Source organism: Phyllobates terribilis, unplaced genomic scaffold (genome assembly GCF_046119375.1).
Source record: "Phyllobates terribilis strain yellow unplaced genomic scaffold, ASM4611937v1 Scaffold_1__5_contigs__length_1240528914, whole genome shotgun sequence".
NCBI classification, from domain to species: Eukaryota; Metazoa; Chordata; class Amphibia; order Anura; family Dendrobatidae; genus Phyllobates; species Phyllobates terribilis.
Window position 1 is genome coordinate 1208725104 of NW_027362761.1, and position 13394 is coordinate 1208738497.

A 13394-nucleotide genomic window follows, 5' to 3' on the forward strand; every position below is an offset into this window, starting at 1 on the left:
GGATATAACTGTGCTCTGACAACCTCTATACAGTGGATATAACTGTGCCCTGACAACCTCTATACAGTGGATATAACTGTGCTCTGACAACCTCTATACAGTGGATATAAATGTGCTCTGACAACCTCTATACTGTGGATATAAATGTGCTCTGACAACCTCTATACAGTGGATATAAATGTGCTCTGACAACCTCTATACAGTGGATATAACTGTGCCCTGACAACCTCTATACAGTGGATATAACTGTGCTCTGACAACCTCTATACAGTGGATATAAATGTGCTCTGACAACCTCTATACTGTGGATATAAATGTGCTCTGACAACCTCTATACAGTGGATATAAATGTGCTCTGACAACCTCTATACAGTGGATATAAGTGTGCCCTGACAACCTCTATACAGTGGATATAAATGTGCTCTGACAACCTCTATACAGTGGATATAAATGTGCTCTGACAACCTCTATACAGTGGATATAAATGTGCTCTGACAACCTCTATACAGTGGATATAAGTGTGCCCTGACAACCTCTATACAGTGGATGTAACTGTGCTCTGACAACCTCTATACAGTGGACATAAATGTGCTCTGACAACCTCTATACAGTGGATATAAATGTGCTCTGACAACCTCTATACAGTGGATATAAATGTGCTCTGACAACCTCTATACAGTGGATATAAGTGTGCCCTGACAACCTCTATACAGTGGATATAAGTGTGCCCTGACAACCTCTATACAGTGGATATAAATGTGCTCTGACAACCTCTATACTGTGGATATAAATGTGCTCTGACAACCTCTATACAGTGGATATAAATGTGCTCTGACAACCTCTATACAGTGGATATAAGTGTGCCCTGACAACCTCTATACAGTGGATGTAACTGTGCTCTGACAACCTCTATACAGTGGATATAGCTGTGCTCTGACAACCTCTATACAGTGGATATAACTGTGCTCTGACAACCTCTGTACAGTGGATATAAATGTGCTCTGACAACCTCTATACAGTGGATATAAATGTGCTCTGACAACCTCTATACAGTGGATATAAATGTTCTCTGACAACCTCTATACAGTGGATATAAATGTGCTCTGACAACCTCTATACTGTGGATATAAATGTGCTCTGACAACCTCTATACAGTGGATATAAATGTGCTCTGACAACCTCTATACAGTGGATATAAATGTGCTCTGACAACCTCTATACAGTGGATATAAATGTGCTCTGACAACCTCTATACAGTGGATATAAGTGTGCTCTGACAACCTCTATACAGTGAATGTAACTGTGCTCTGACAACCTCTATACAGTGGATATAAATGTGCTCTGACAACCTCTATACAGTGGATATAAATGTGCTCTGACAACCTCTATACTGTGGATATAACTGTGCTCTGACAACCTCTATACAGTGGATATAAATGTGCTCTGACAACCTCTATACAGTGGATATAAATGTGCTCTGACAACCTCTATACAGTGGATATAAGTGTGCCCTGACAACCTCTATACAGTGGATATAACTGTGCCCTGACAACCTCTATACAATGGATATAAATGTGCTCTGACAACCTCTATACAGTGGATATAACTGTGCTCTGACAACCTCTATACAGTGGATATAAATGTGCTCTGACAACCTCTATACAGTGGATATAAGTGTGCCCTGACAACCTCTATACAGTGGATATAAATGTGCTCTGACAACCTCTATACAGTGGATATAACTGTGCTCTGACAACCTCTATACAGTGGATATAACTGTGCTCTGACAACCTCTATACAGTGGATATAAATGTGCTCTGACAACCTCTATACAGTGGATATAACTGTGCCCTGACAACCTCTATACAGTGGATATAACCGTGCTCTGACAACCTCTATGCAGTGGATATAACTGTGCTCTGACAACCTCTATACAGTGGATGTAACTGTGCCCTGATAACCTCTATACAGTGGATATAAATGTGCTCTGACAACCTCTATACAGTGGATGTAACTGTGCTCTGACAACCTCTATACAGTGGATATAACTGTGCCCTGACAACCTCTATACAGTGGATGTAACTGTGCCCTGACAACCACTATACAGTGGATATAAGTGTGCTCTGACAACCTCTATGCAGTGGATATAACTGTGCTCTGACAACCTCTATACAGTGGATATAAATGTGCTCTGACAACCTCTATACAGTGGATGTAACTGTGCTCTGACAACCTCTATACAGTGGATATAACTGTGTTCTGACAACCTCTATACTGTGGATATAAATGTGCTCTGACAACCTCTATACAGTGGATGTAACTGTGCTCTGACAACCTCTATACAGTGGATATAAATGTGCTCTGACAACCTCTATGCAGTGGATATAACTGTGCTCTGACAACCTCTATACAGTGGATATAACTGTGCTCTGACAACCTCTATACAGTGGATATAACTGTGCTCTGACAACCTCTATACAGTGGATATAACTGTGCTCTGAAAACCTCTATACAGTGGATATAACTGTGCCCTGACAACCTCTATACAGTGGATATAGCTGTGTTCTGACAACCTCTATATAATGGATATAACTGTGCTCTGACAACCTCTATACAGTGCATATAACTGTGCCCTGACAACCTCTATACAGTGGATATAACTGTGCTCTGACAACCTCTATACAGTGGATATAACTGTACTCTGACAACCTCTATGCAGTGGATATAACTGTGCTCTGACAACCTCTATACAGTGGATATAACTGTGCTCTGACAACCTCTATGCAGTGGATATAACTGTGCCCTGACAACCTCTATACAGTGGATATAACTGTGCCCTGACAACCTCTATACAGTGGATATAACTGTGCTCTGACAACCTCTATACAGTGGATATAACTGTGCCCTGACAACCTCTATACAGTGGATATAACTGTGCTCTGACAACCTCTATACAGTGGATATAGCTGTGCTCTGACAACCTCTATACAGTGGATATAACTGTGCTCTGACAACCTCTATGCAGTGGATATAGCTGTGCTCTGACAACCTCTATGCAGTGGATATAAGTGTGCTCTGACAACCTCTATACAGTGGATATAACTGTGCCCTGACAACCTCTATACAGTGGATATAACTGTGCCCTGACAACCTCTATACAGTGGATATAACTGTGCCCTGACAACCTCTATACAGTGGATGTAACTGTGCTCTGACAACCTCTATACAGTGGATATAACTGTGCTCTGACAACCTCTATACAGTGGATATAACTGTGCTCTGACAACCTCTATACAGTGGATATAACTGTGCTCTGAAAACCTCTATACAGTGGATATAACTGTGCCCTGACAACCTCTATACAGTGGATATAACTGTGCTCTGACAACCTCTATACAGTGGATATAACTGTGCCCTGACAACCTCTATACAGTGGATATAACTGTGCTCTGACAACCTCTATACAGTGGATATAACTGTGCCCTGACAACCTCTATACAGTGGATATAACTGTGCTCTGACAACCTCTATACAGTGGATATAACTGTGCCCTGACAACCTCTATACAGTGGATATAACTGTGCCCTGACAACCTCTATACGGTGGATATAACTGTGCTCTGACAACCTCTATACAGTGGATATAACTGTGCTCTGACAACCTCTATACAGTGGATATAACTGTGCTCTGACAGCCTCTATACAGTGGATATAACTGTGCTCTGACAACCTCTATGCAGTGGATATAGCTGTGCTCTGACAACCTCTATGCAGTGGATATAAGTGTGCTCTGACAACCTCTATACAGTGGATATAAATGTGCACTGACAACCTCTATACAGTGGATATAGCTGTGCTCTGACAACCTCTATACAGTGGATATAGCTGTGCTCTGACAACCTCTATGCAGTGGATATAAGTGTGCTCTGACAACCTCTATACAGTGGATATAAGTGTGCCCTGACAACCTCTATACAGTGGATATAAGTGTGCCCTGACAACCTCTATATAGTGGATATAAGTGTGCTCTGACAACCTCTATACAGTGGATATAAATGTGCTCTGACAACCTCTATACAGTGGATATAAATGTGCCCTGACAACCTCTATACAGTGGATATAAGTGTGCCCTGACAACCTCTATATAGTGGATATAAGTGTGCCCTGACAACCTCTAAACAGTGGATATAAGTGTGCGCTGACAACCTCTATACAGTGGATATAAGTGTGCTCTGACAACCTCTATACAGTGGATATAAATGTGCTCTGACAACCTCTATACAGTGGATATAAGTGTGCTCTGACAACCTCTATGCAGTGGATATAACTGTGCTCTGACAACCTCTATACAGTGGATATAACTGTGCTCTGACAACCTCTATACAGTGGATATAACTGTACTCTGACAACCTCTATGCAGTGGATATAACTGTGCTCTGACAACCTCTATACAGTGGATATAACTGTGCTCTGACAACCTCTATGCAGTGGATATAACTGTGCCCTGACAACCTCTATACAGTGGATATAACTGTGCCCTGACAACCTCTATACAGTGGATATAACTGTGCTCTGAAAACCTCTATACAGTGGATATAACTGTGCCCTGACAACCTCTATACAGTGGATATAACTGTGCTCTGACAACCTCTATACAGTGGATATAACTGTGCTCTGACAACCTCTATACAGTGGATATAACTGTGCCCTGACAACCTCTATACAGTGGATATAACTGTGCTCTGACAACCTCTATACAGTGGATATAGCTGTGTTCTGACAACCTCTATACAGTGGATATAACTGTGCTCTGACAACCTCTATACAGTGGATATAACTGTGCCCTGACAACCTCTATACAGTGGATATAACTGTGCTCTGACAACCTCTATACAGTGGATATAGCTGTGTTCTGACAACCTCTATATAATGGATATAACTGTGCTCTGACAACCTCTATACAGTGGATATAGCTGTGCTCTGACAACCTCTATGCAGTGGATATAAGTGTGCTCTGACAACCTCTATACAGTGGATATAACTGTGCCCTGACAACCTCTATACAGTGGATATAACTGTGCCCTGACAACCTCTATACAGTGGATATAACTGTGCCCTGACAACCTCTATACAGTGGATATAACTGTGCCCTGACAACCTCTATACAGTGGATGTAACTGTGCTCTGACAACCTCTATACAGTGGATATAACTGTGCTCTGACAACCTCTATACAGTGGATATAACTGTGCTCTGACAACCTCTATACAGTGGATATAACTGTGCTCTGACAACCTCTATACAGTGGATATAACTGTGCTCTGACAACCTCTATACAGTGGATATAACTGTGCTCTGAAAACCTCTATACAGTGGATATAACTGTGCCCTGACAACCTCTATACAGTGGATATAACTGTGCTCTGACAACCTCTATACAGTGGATATAACTGTGCCCTGACAACCTCTATACAGTGGATATAACTGTGCTCTGACAGCCTCTATATAATGGATATAACTGTGCTCTGACAACCTCTATACAGTGGATATAACTGTGCTCTGACAACCTCTATGCAGTGGATATAGCTGTGCTCTGACAACCTCTATGCAGTGGATATAAGTGTGCTCTGACAACCTCTATACAGTGGATATAAATGTGCCCTGACAACCTCTATACTGTGGATATAAATGTGCTCTGACAACCTCTATACAGTGGATATAACTGTGCTCTGACAACCTCTATATTGGATATAAGTGTGCTCTGACAACCTCTATATAGTGGATATAAGTGTGTCTGACAACCTCTATACAGTGGATATAAGTGTGCTCTGACAATCTCTATACAGTGGATATAAGTGTGCACTGACAACCACTATACAGTGGATATAAGTGTGCTCTGACAATCTCTATACAGTGGATATAAGTGTGCTCTGACAACCTCTATACAGTGGATATAAGTGTGCTCTGACAATCTCTATACAGTGGATATAAGTGTGCACTGACAACCTCTATACAGTGGATATAAGTGTGCTCTGACAACCTCTATACAGTGGATATAAGTGTGACCTGACAACCGCTATATAGTGGATGTAAGTGTGCTCTGACAATCTCTATACAATGGATATAAGTGTGCCCTGACAACCTCTATACAGTGGATATAACTGTGCCCTGACAACCTCTATACAGTGGATATAACTGTGCTCTGACAATCTCTATACAGTGGATATAACTGTGCCCTGACAACCTCTATACAGTGGATATAAGTGTGCCCTGACAACCTCTATATAGTGGACATAAGTGTGCCCTGACAACCTCTAAACAGTGGATATAAGTGTGCGCTGACAACCTCTATACAGTGGATATAAGTGTGCTCTGACAACCTCTATGCAGTGGATATAACTGTGCTCTGACAACCTCTATACAGTGGATATAAATGTGCTCTGACAACCTCTATACAGTGGATATAAATGTGCTCTGACAACCTCTATACAGTGGATATAAGTGTGCTCTGACAACCTCTATGCAGTGGATATAACTGTGCTCTGACAACCTCTATACAGTGGATGTAACTGTGCTCTGACAACCTCTATGCAGTGGATATAACTGTGCCCTGACAACCTCTATACAGTGGATATAACTGTGCTCTGACAACCTCTATACAGTGGATATAACTGTGCTCTGACAACCTCTATACAGTGGATGTAACTGTGCTCTGACAACCTCTATACAGTGGATATAACTGTGCTCTGACAACCTCTAAGCAGTGGATATAACTGTGCTCTGACAACCTCTATACAGTGGATATAACTGTGCTCTGACAACCTCTATGCAGTGGATATAACTGTGCCCTGACAACCTCTATACAGTGGATATAACTGTGCCCTGACAACCTCTATGCAGTGGATATAACTGTGGTCTGACAACCTCTATACAGTGGATATAACTGTGCTCTGACAGCCTCTATACAGTGGATAGAACTGTGCTCTGACAACCCCTATACAGTGGATATAAGTGTGCTCTGACAACCTCTATACAGTGGATATAGCTGTGCTCTGACAACCTCTATACAGTGGATATAGCTGTGTTCTGACAACCTCTATATAATGGATATAGCTGTGCTCTGACAACCTCTATACAGTGGATATACCTGTGCTCTGACAACCTCTATACAGTGGATATAGCTGTGCTCTGACAACCTCTATACAGTGGATATAGCTGTGCTCTGACAACCTCTATACAGTGGATATAAATGTGCCCTGACAACCTCTATACAGTGGATATAGCTGTGCTCTGACAACCTCTATATTGGATATAAGTGTGCTCTGACAACCTCTATATAGTGGATATAAGTGTGCTCTGACAACCTCTATACAGTGGATATAAATGTGCTCTGACAACCTCCATACAGTGGATATAGCTGTGCTCTGACAACCTCTATATTGGATATAAGTGTGCTCTGACAACCTCTATATAGTGGATATAAGTGTGCTCTGACAACCTCTATACAGTGGATATAAGTGTGCACTGACAACCTCTATACAGTGGATATAAGTGTGCTCTGACAACCTCTATATAGTGGATATAAGTGTGCTCTGACAACCTCTATACAGTGGATATAAGTGTGCTCTGACAATCTCTATACAGTGGATATAAGTGTGCTCTGACAACCTCTATACAGTGGATATAACTGTGCCCTGACAACCTCTATACAGTGGATATAAGTGTGCTCTGACAACCTCTATACAGTAGATATAACTGTGCCCTGACAACCTCTATACAGTGGATATAAGTGTGCCCTGACAACTGCTATATAGTGGATATAAGTGTGCTCTGACAATCTCTATACAATGGATATAAGTGTGCCCTGACAACCTCTATACAGTGGATATAACTGTGCTCTGACAACCTCTATACAGTAGATATAACTGTGCCCTGACAACCTCTATACAGTGGATATAAGTGTGACCTGACAACCGCTATATAGTGGATATAAGTGTGCTCTGACAATCTCTATACAATGGATATAAGTGTGCCCTGACAACCTCTATACAGTGGATATAACTGTGCTCTGACAACCTCTATACAGTAGATATAACTGTGCCCTGACAACCTCTATACAGTGGATATAAGTGTGCCCTGACAACCTCTATATAGTGGATATAAGTGTGCCCTGACAACCTCTAAACAGTGGATATAAGTGTGCTCTGACAACCTCTATACAGTGGATATAAGTGTGCTCTGACAGCCTCTATACAGTGGAATTAAGTGTGCTCTGACAACCTCTATGCAGTGGATATAACTGTGCTCTGACAACCTCTATACAGTGGATATAAGTGTGCCCTGACAACCTCTATATAGCGGATATAAGTGTGCCCTGACAACCTCTAAACAGTGGATATAAGTGTGCTCTGACAACCTCTATACAGTGGATATAGCTGTGCCCTGAAAACCTCTATACAGTGGATATAACTGTGCTCTGACAACCTCTATACAGTGGATATAGCTGTGCTCTGACAACCTCTATACAGTGGATATAACTGTGCTCTGACAACCTCTATGCAGTGGATATAACTGTGCTCTGACAACCTCTATGCAGTGGATATAACTGTGCTCTGACAACCTCTATACAGTGGATATAGCTGTGCTCTGACAACCTCTATACAGTGGATATAACTGTGCTCTGACAACCTCTATGCAGTGGATATAACTGTGCTCTGACAACCTCTATGCAGTGGATATAACTGTGCTCTGACAACCTCTATGCAGTGGATATAACTGTGCTCTGACAAACTCTATGCAGTGGATATAACTGTGCTCTGACAACCTCTATACAGTGGATATAGCTGTGCTCTGACAACCTCTATACAGTGGATATAACTGTGCTCTGACAACCTCTATGCAGTGGATATAACTGTGCTCTGACAACCTCTATACAGTGAATATAACTGTGCTCTGACAACCTCTATACAGTGGATATAACTGTGCTCTGACAACCTCTATACAGTGAATATAACTGTGCTCTGACAACCTCTATACAGTGGATATAACTGTGCCCTGACAACCTCTATACAGTGGATATAGCTGTGCTCTGACAACCTCTATACAGTGGATATAACTGTGCTCTGACAACCTCTATACAGTGGATATAACTGTGCCCTGACAACCTCTATACAGTGGATATAGCTGTGCTCTGACAACCTCTATACAGTGGATATAACTGTGCTCTGACAACCTCTATACAGTGGATATAACTGTGCTCTGACAACCTCTATACAGTGGATATAACTGTGCTCTGACAACCTCTATGCAGTGGATATAACTGTGCTCTGACAACCTCTATGCAGTGGATATAACTGTGCTCTGACAACCTCTATGCAGTGGATATAACTGTGCTCTGACAAACTCTATGCAGTGGATATAACTGTGCTCTGACAACCTCTATACAGTGGATATAGCTGTGCTCTGACAACCTCTATACAGTGGATATAACTGTGCTCTGACAACCTCTATGCAGTGGATATAACTGTGCTCTGACAACCTCTATACAGTGAATATAACTGTGCTCTGACAACCTCTATACAGTGGATATAACTGTGCTCTGACAACCTCTATACAGTGAATATAACTGTGCTCTGACAACCTCTATACAGTGGATATAACTGTGCCCTGACAACCTCTATACAGTGGATATAGCTGTGCTCTGACAACCTCTATACAGTGGATATAATTGTGCTCTGACAACCTCTATACAGTGGATATAACTGTGCCCTGACAACCTCTATACAGTGGATATAGCTGTGCTCTGACAACCTCTATGCAGTGGATATAACTGTGCTCTGACAACCTCTATACAGTGAATATAACTGTGCTCTGACAACCTCTATACAGTGGATATAACTGTGCCCTGACAACCTCTATACAGTGGATATAGCTGTGCTCTGACAACCTCTATACAGTGGATATAACTGTGCTCTGACAACCTCTATACAGTGGATATAACTGTGCTCTGACAACCTCTATGCAGTGGATATAACTGTGCCCTGACAACCTCTATGCAGTGGATATAACTGTGCTCTGACAACCTCTATACAGTGAATATAACTGTGCTCTGACAACCTCTATACAGTGGATATAGCTGTGCTCTGACAACCTCTATGCAGTGGATATAACTGTACTCTGACAACCTCTATGCAGTGGATATAACTCTGCTCTGACAACCTCTATGCAGTGGATATAACTGTGCTCTGACAACCTCTATACAGTGGATATAGCTGTGCTCTGACAACCTCTATACAGTCGAAATAACTGTGCTCTGACAACCTCTATGCAGTGGATATAACTGTGCTCTGACAACCTCTATGCAGTGGATATAACTGTACTCTGACAACCTCTATGCAGTGGATATAACTGTGCTCTGACAACCTATATTCAGTGAATATAACTGGGCTCTGACAACCTCTATGCAGTGGATATAACTGTGCTCTGACAACCTCTATACAGTGGATATAGCTGTGCTCTGACAACCTCTATACAGTGGATATAGCTGTGCTCTGACAACCTCTATACAGTGGATATAGCTGTGCTCTGACAACCTCTATATTGGATATAAGTGTGCTCTGACAACCTCTATATAGTGGATATAAGTGTGCTCTGACAACCTCTATACAGTGGATATAAATGTGCTCTGACAACCTCTATACAGTGGATATAGCTGTGCTCTGACAACCTCTATATTGGATATAAGTGTGCTCTGACAACCTCTATATAGTGGATATAAGTGTGCTCTGACAACCTCTATACAGTGGATATAAGTGTGCACTGACAACCTCTATACAGTGGATATAAGTGTGCTCTGACAACCTCTATATAGTGGATATAAGTGTGCTCTGACAACCTCTATACAGTGGATATAAGTGTGCTCTGACAATCTCTATACAGTGGATATAAGTGTGCTCTGACAACCTCTATACAGTGGATATAACTGTGCCCTGACAACCTCTATACAGTGGATATAAGTGTGCTCTGACAACCTCTATACAGTAGATATAACTGTGCCCTGACAACCTCTATACAGTGGATATAAGTGTGCCCTGACAACTGCTATATAGTGGATATAAGTGTGCTCTGACAATCTCTATACAGTGGATATAAGTGTGCTCTGACAACCTCTATACAGTAGATATAACTGTGCCCTGACAACCTCTATACAGTGGATATAAGTGTGCCCTGACAACCTCTATACAGTGGATATAACTGTGCTCTGACAACCTCTATACAGTAGATATAACTGTGCCCTGACAACCTCTATATAGTGGATATAAGTGTGCTCTGACAACCTCTATACAGTGGATATAACTGTGCTCTGACAACCTCTATACAGTGGATATAACTGTGCTCTGACAACCTCTATACAGTGGATATAAATGTGCTCTGACAACCTCTATACAGTGGATATAACTGTGCCCTGACAACCTCTATACAGTGGATATAACCGTGCTCTGACAACCTCTATGCAGTGGATATAACTGTGCTCTGACAACCTCTATACAGTGGATGTAACTGTGCCCTGATAACCTCTATACAGTGGATATAAATGTGCTCTGACAACCTCTATACAGTGGATGTAACTGTGCTCTGACAACCTCTATACAGTGGATATAACTGTGCCCTGACAACCTCTATACAGTGGATGTAACTGTGCCCTGACAACCTCTATACAGTGGATATAAGTGTGCTCTGACAACCTCTATGCAGTGGATATAACTGTGCTCTGACAACCTCTATACAGTGGATATAAATGTGCTCTGACAACCTCTATACAGTGGATGTAACTGTGCTCTGACAACCTCTATACAGTGGATATAACTGTGTTCTGACAACCTCTATACTGTGGATATAAATGTGCTCTGACAACCTCTATACAGTGGATGTAACTGTGCCCTGACAACCTCTATACAGTGGATATAAATGTGCTCTGACAACCTCTATGCAGTGGATATAACTGTGCTCTGACAACCTCTATACAGTGGATATAACTGTGCTCTGACAACCTCTATACAGTGGATATAACTGTGCTCTGACAACCTCTATACAGTGGATATAACTGTGCTCTGAAAACCTCTATACAGTGGATATAACTGTGCCCTGACAACCTCTATACAGTGGATATAACTGTGCTCTGACAACCTCTATACAGTGGATATAGCTGTGTTCTGACAACCTCTATATAATGGATATAACTGTGCTCTGACAACCTCTATACAGTGCATATAACTGTGCCCTGACAACCTCTATACAGTGGATATAACTGTGCTCTGACAACCTCTATACAGTGGATATAACTGTACTCTGACAACCTCTATGCAGTGGATATAACTGTGCTCTGACAACCTCTATACAGTGGATATAACTGTGCTCTGACAACCTCTATGCAGTGGATATAACTGTGCCCTGACAACCTCTATACAGTGGATATAACTGTGCCCTGACAACCTCTATACAGTGGATATAACTGTGCTCTGACAACCTCTATACAGTGGATATAACTGTGCCCTGACAACCTCTATACAGTGGATATAACTGTGCTCTGACAACCTCTATACAGTGGATATAGCTGTGCTCTGACAACCTCTATACAGTGGATATAACTGTGCTCTGACAACCTCTATGCAGTGGATATAACTGTGCTCTGACAACCTCTATGCAGTGGATATAAGTGTGCTCTGACAACCTCTATACAGTGGATATAACTGTGCCCTGACAACCTCTATACAGTGGATATAACTGTGCCCTGACAACCTCTATACAGTGGATATAACTGTGCCCTGACAACCTCTATACAGTGGATGTAACTGTGCTCTGACAACCTCTATACAGTGGATATAACTGTGCTCTGACAACCTCTATACAGTGGATATAACTGTGCTCTGACAACCTCTATACAGTGGATATAACTGTGCTCTGAAAACCTCTATACAGTGGATATAACTGTGCCCTGACAACCTCTATACAGTGGATATAACTGTGCTCTGACAACCTCTATACAGTGGATATAACTGTGCCCTGACAACCTCTATACAGTGGATATAACTGTGCTCTGACAACCTCTATACAGTGGATATAACTGTGCCCTGACAACCTCTATACAGTGGATATAACTGTGCTCTGACAACCTCTATACAGTGGATATAACTGTGCCCTGACAACCTCTATACAGTGGATATAACTGTGCCCTGACAACCTCTATACGGTGGATATAACTGTGCTCTGACAACCTCTATACAGTGGATATAACTGTGCTCTGACAACCTCTATACAGTGGATATAACTGTGCTCTGACAGCCTCTATACAGTGGATATAACTGTGCTCTGACAACCTCTATGCAGTGGATATAGC

General features: G+C 41.8%; 1 protein-coding gene across 1 annotated transcript in view; it reads right to left on the minus strand.

Moving 5' to 3' along the window:
* EMX1 (empty spiracles homeobox 1) overlaps positions 1–13394 on the minus strand; it is a 126003-nt gene that overhangs the window by 85999 nt on the left and 26610 nt on the right. The window lies entirely within an intron of this gene.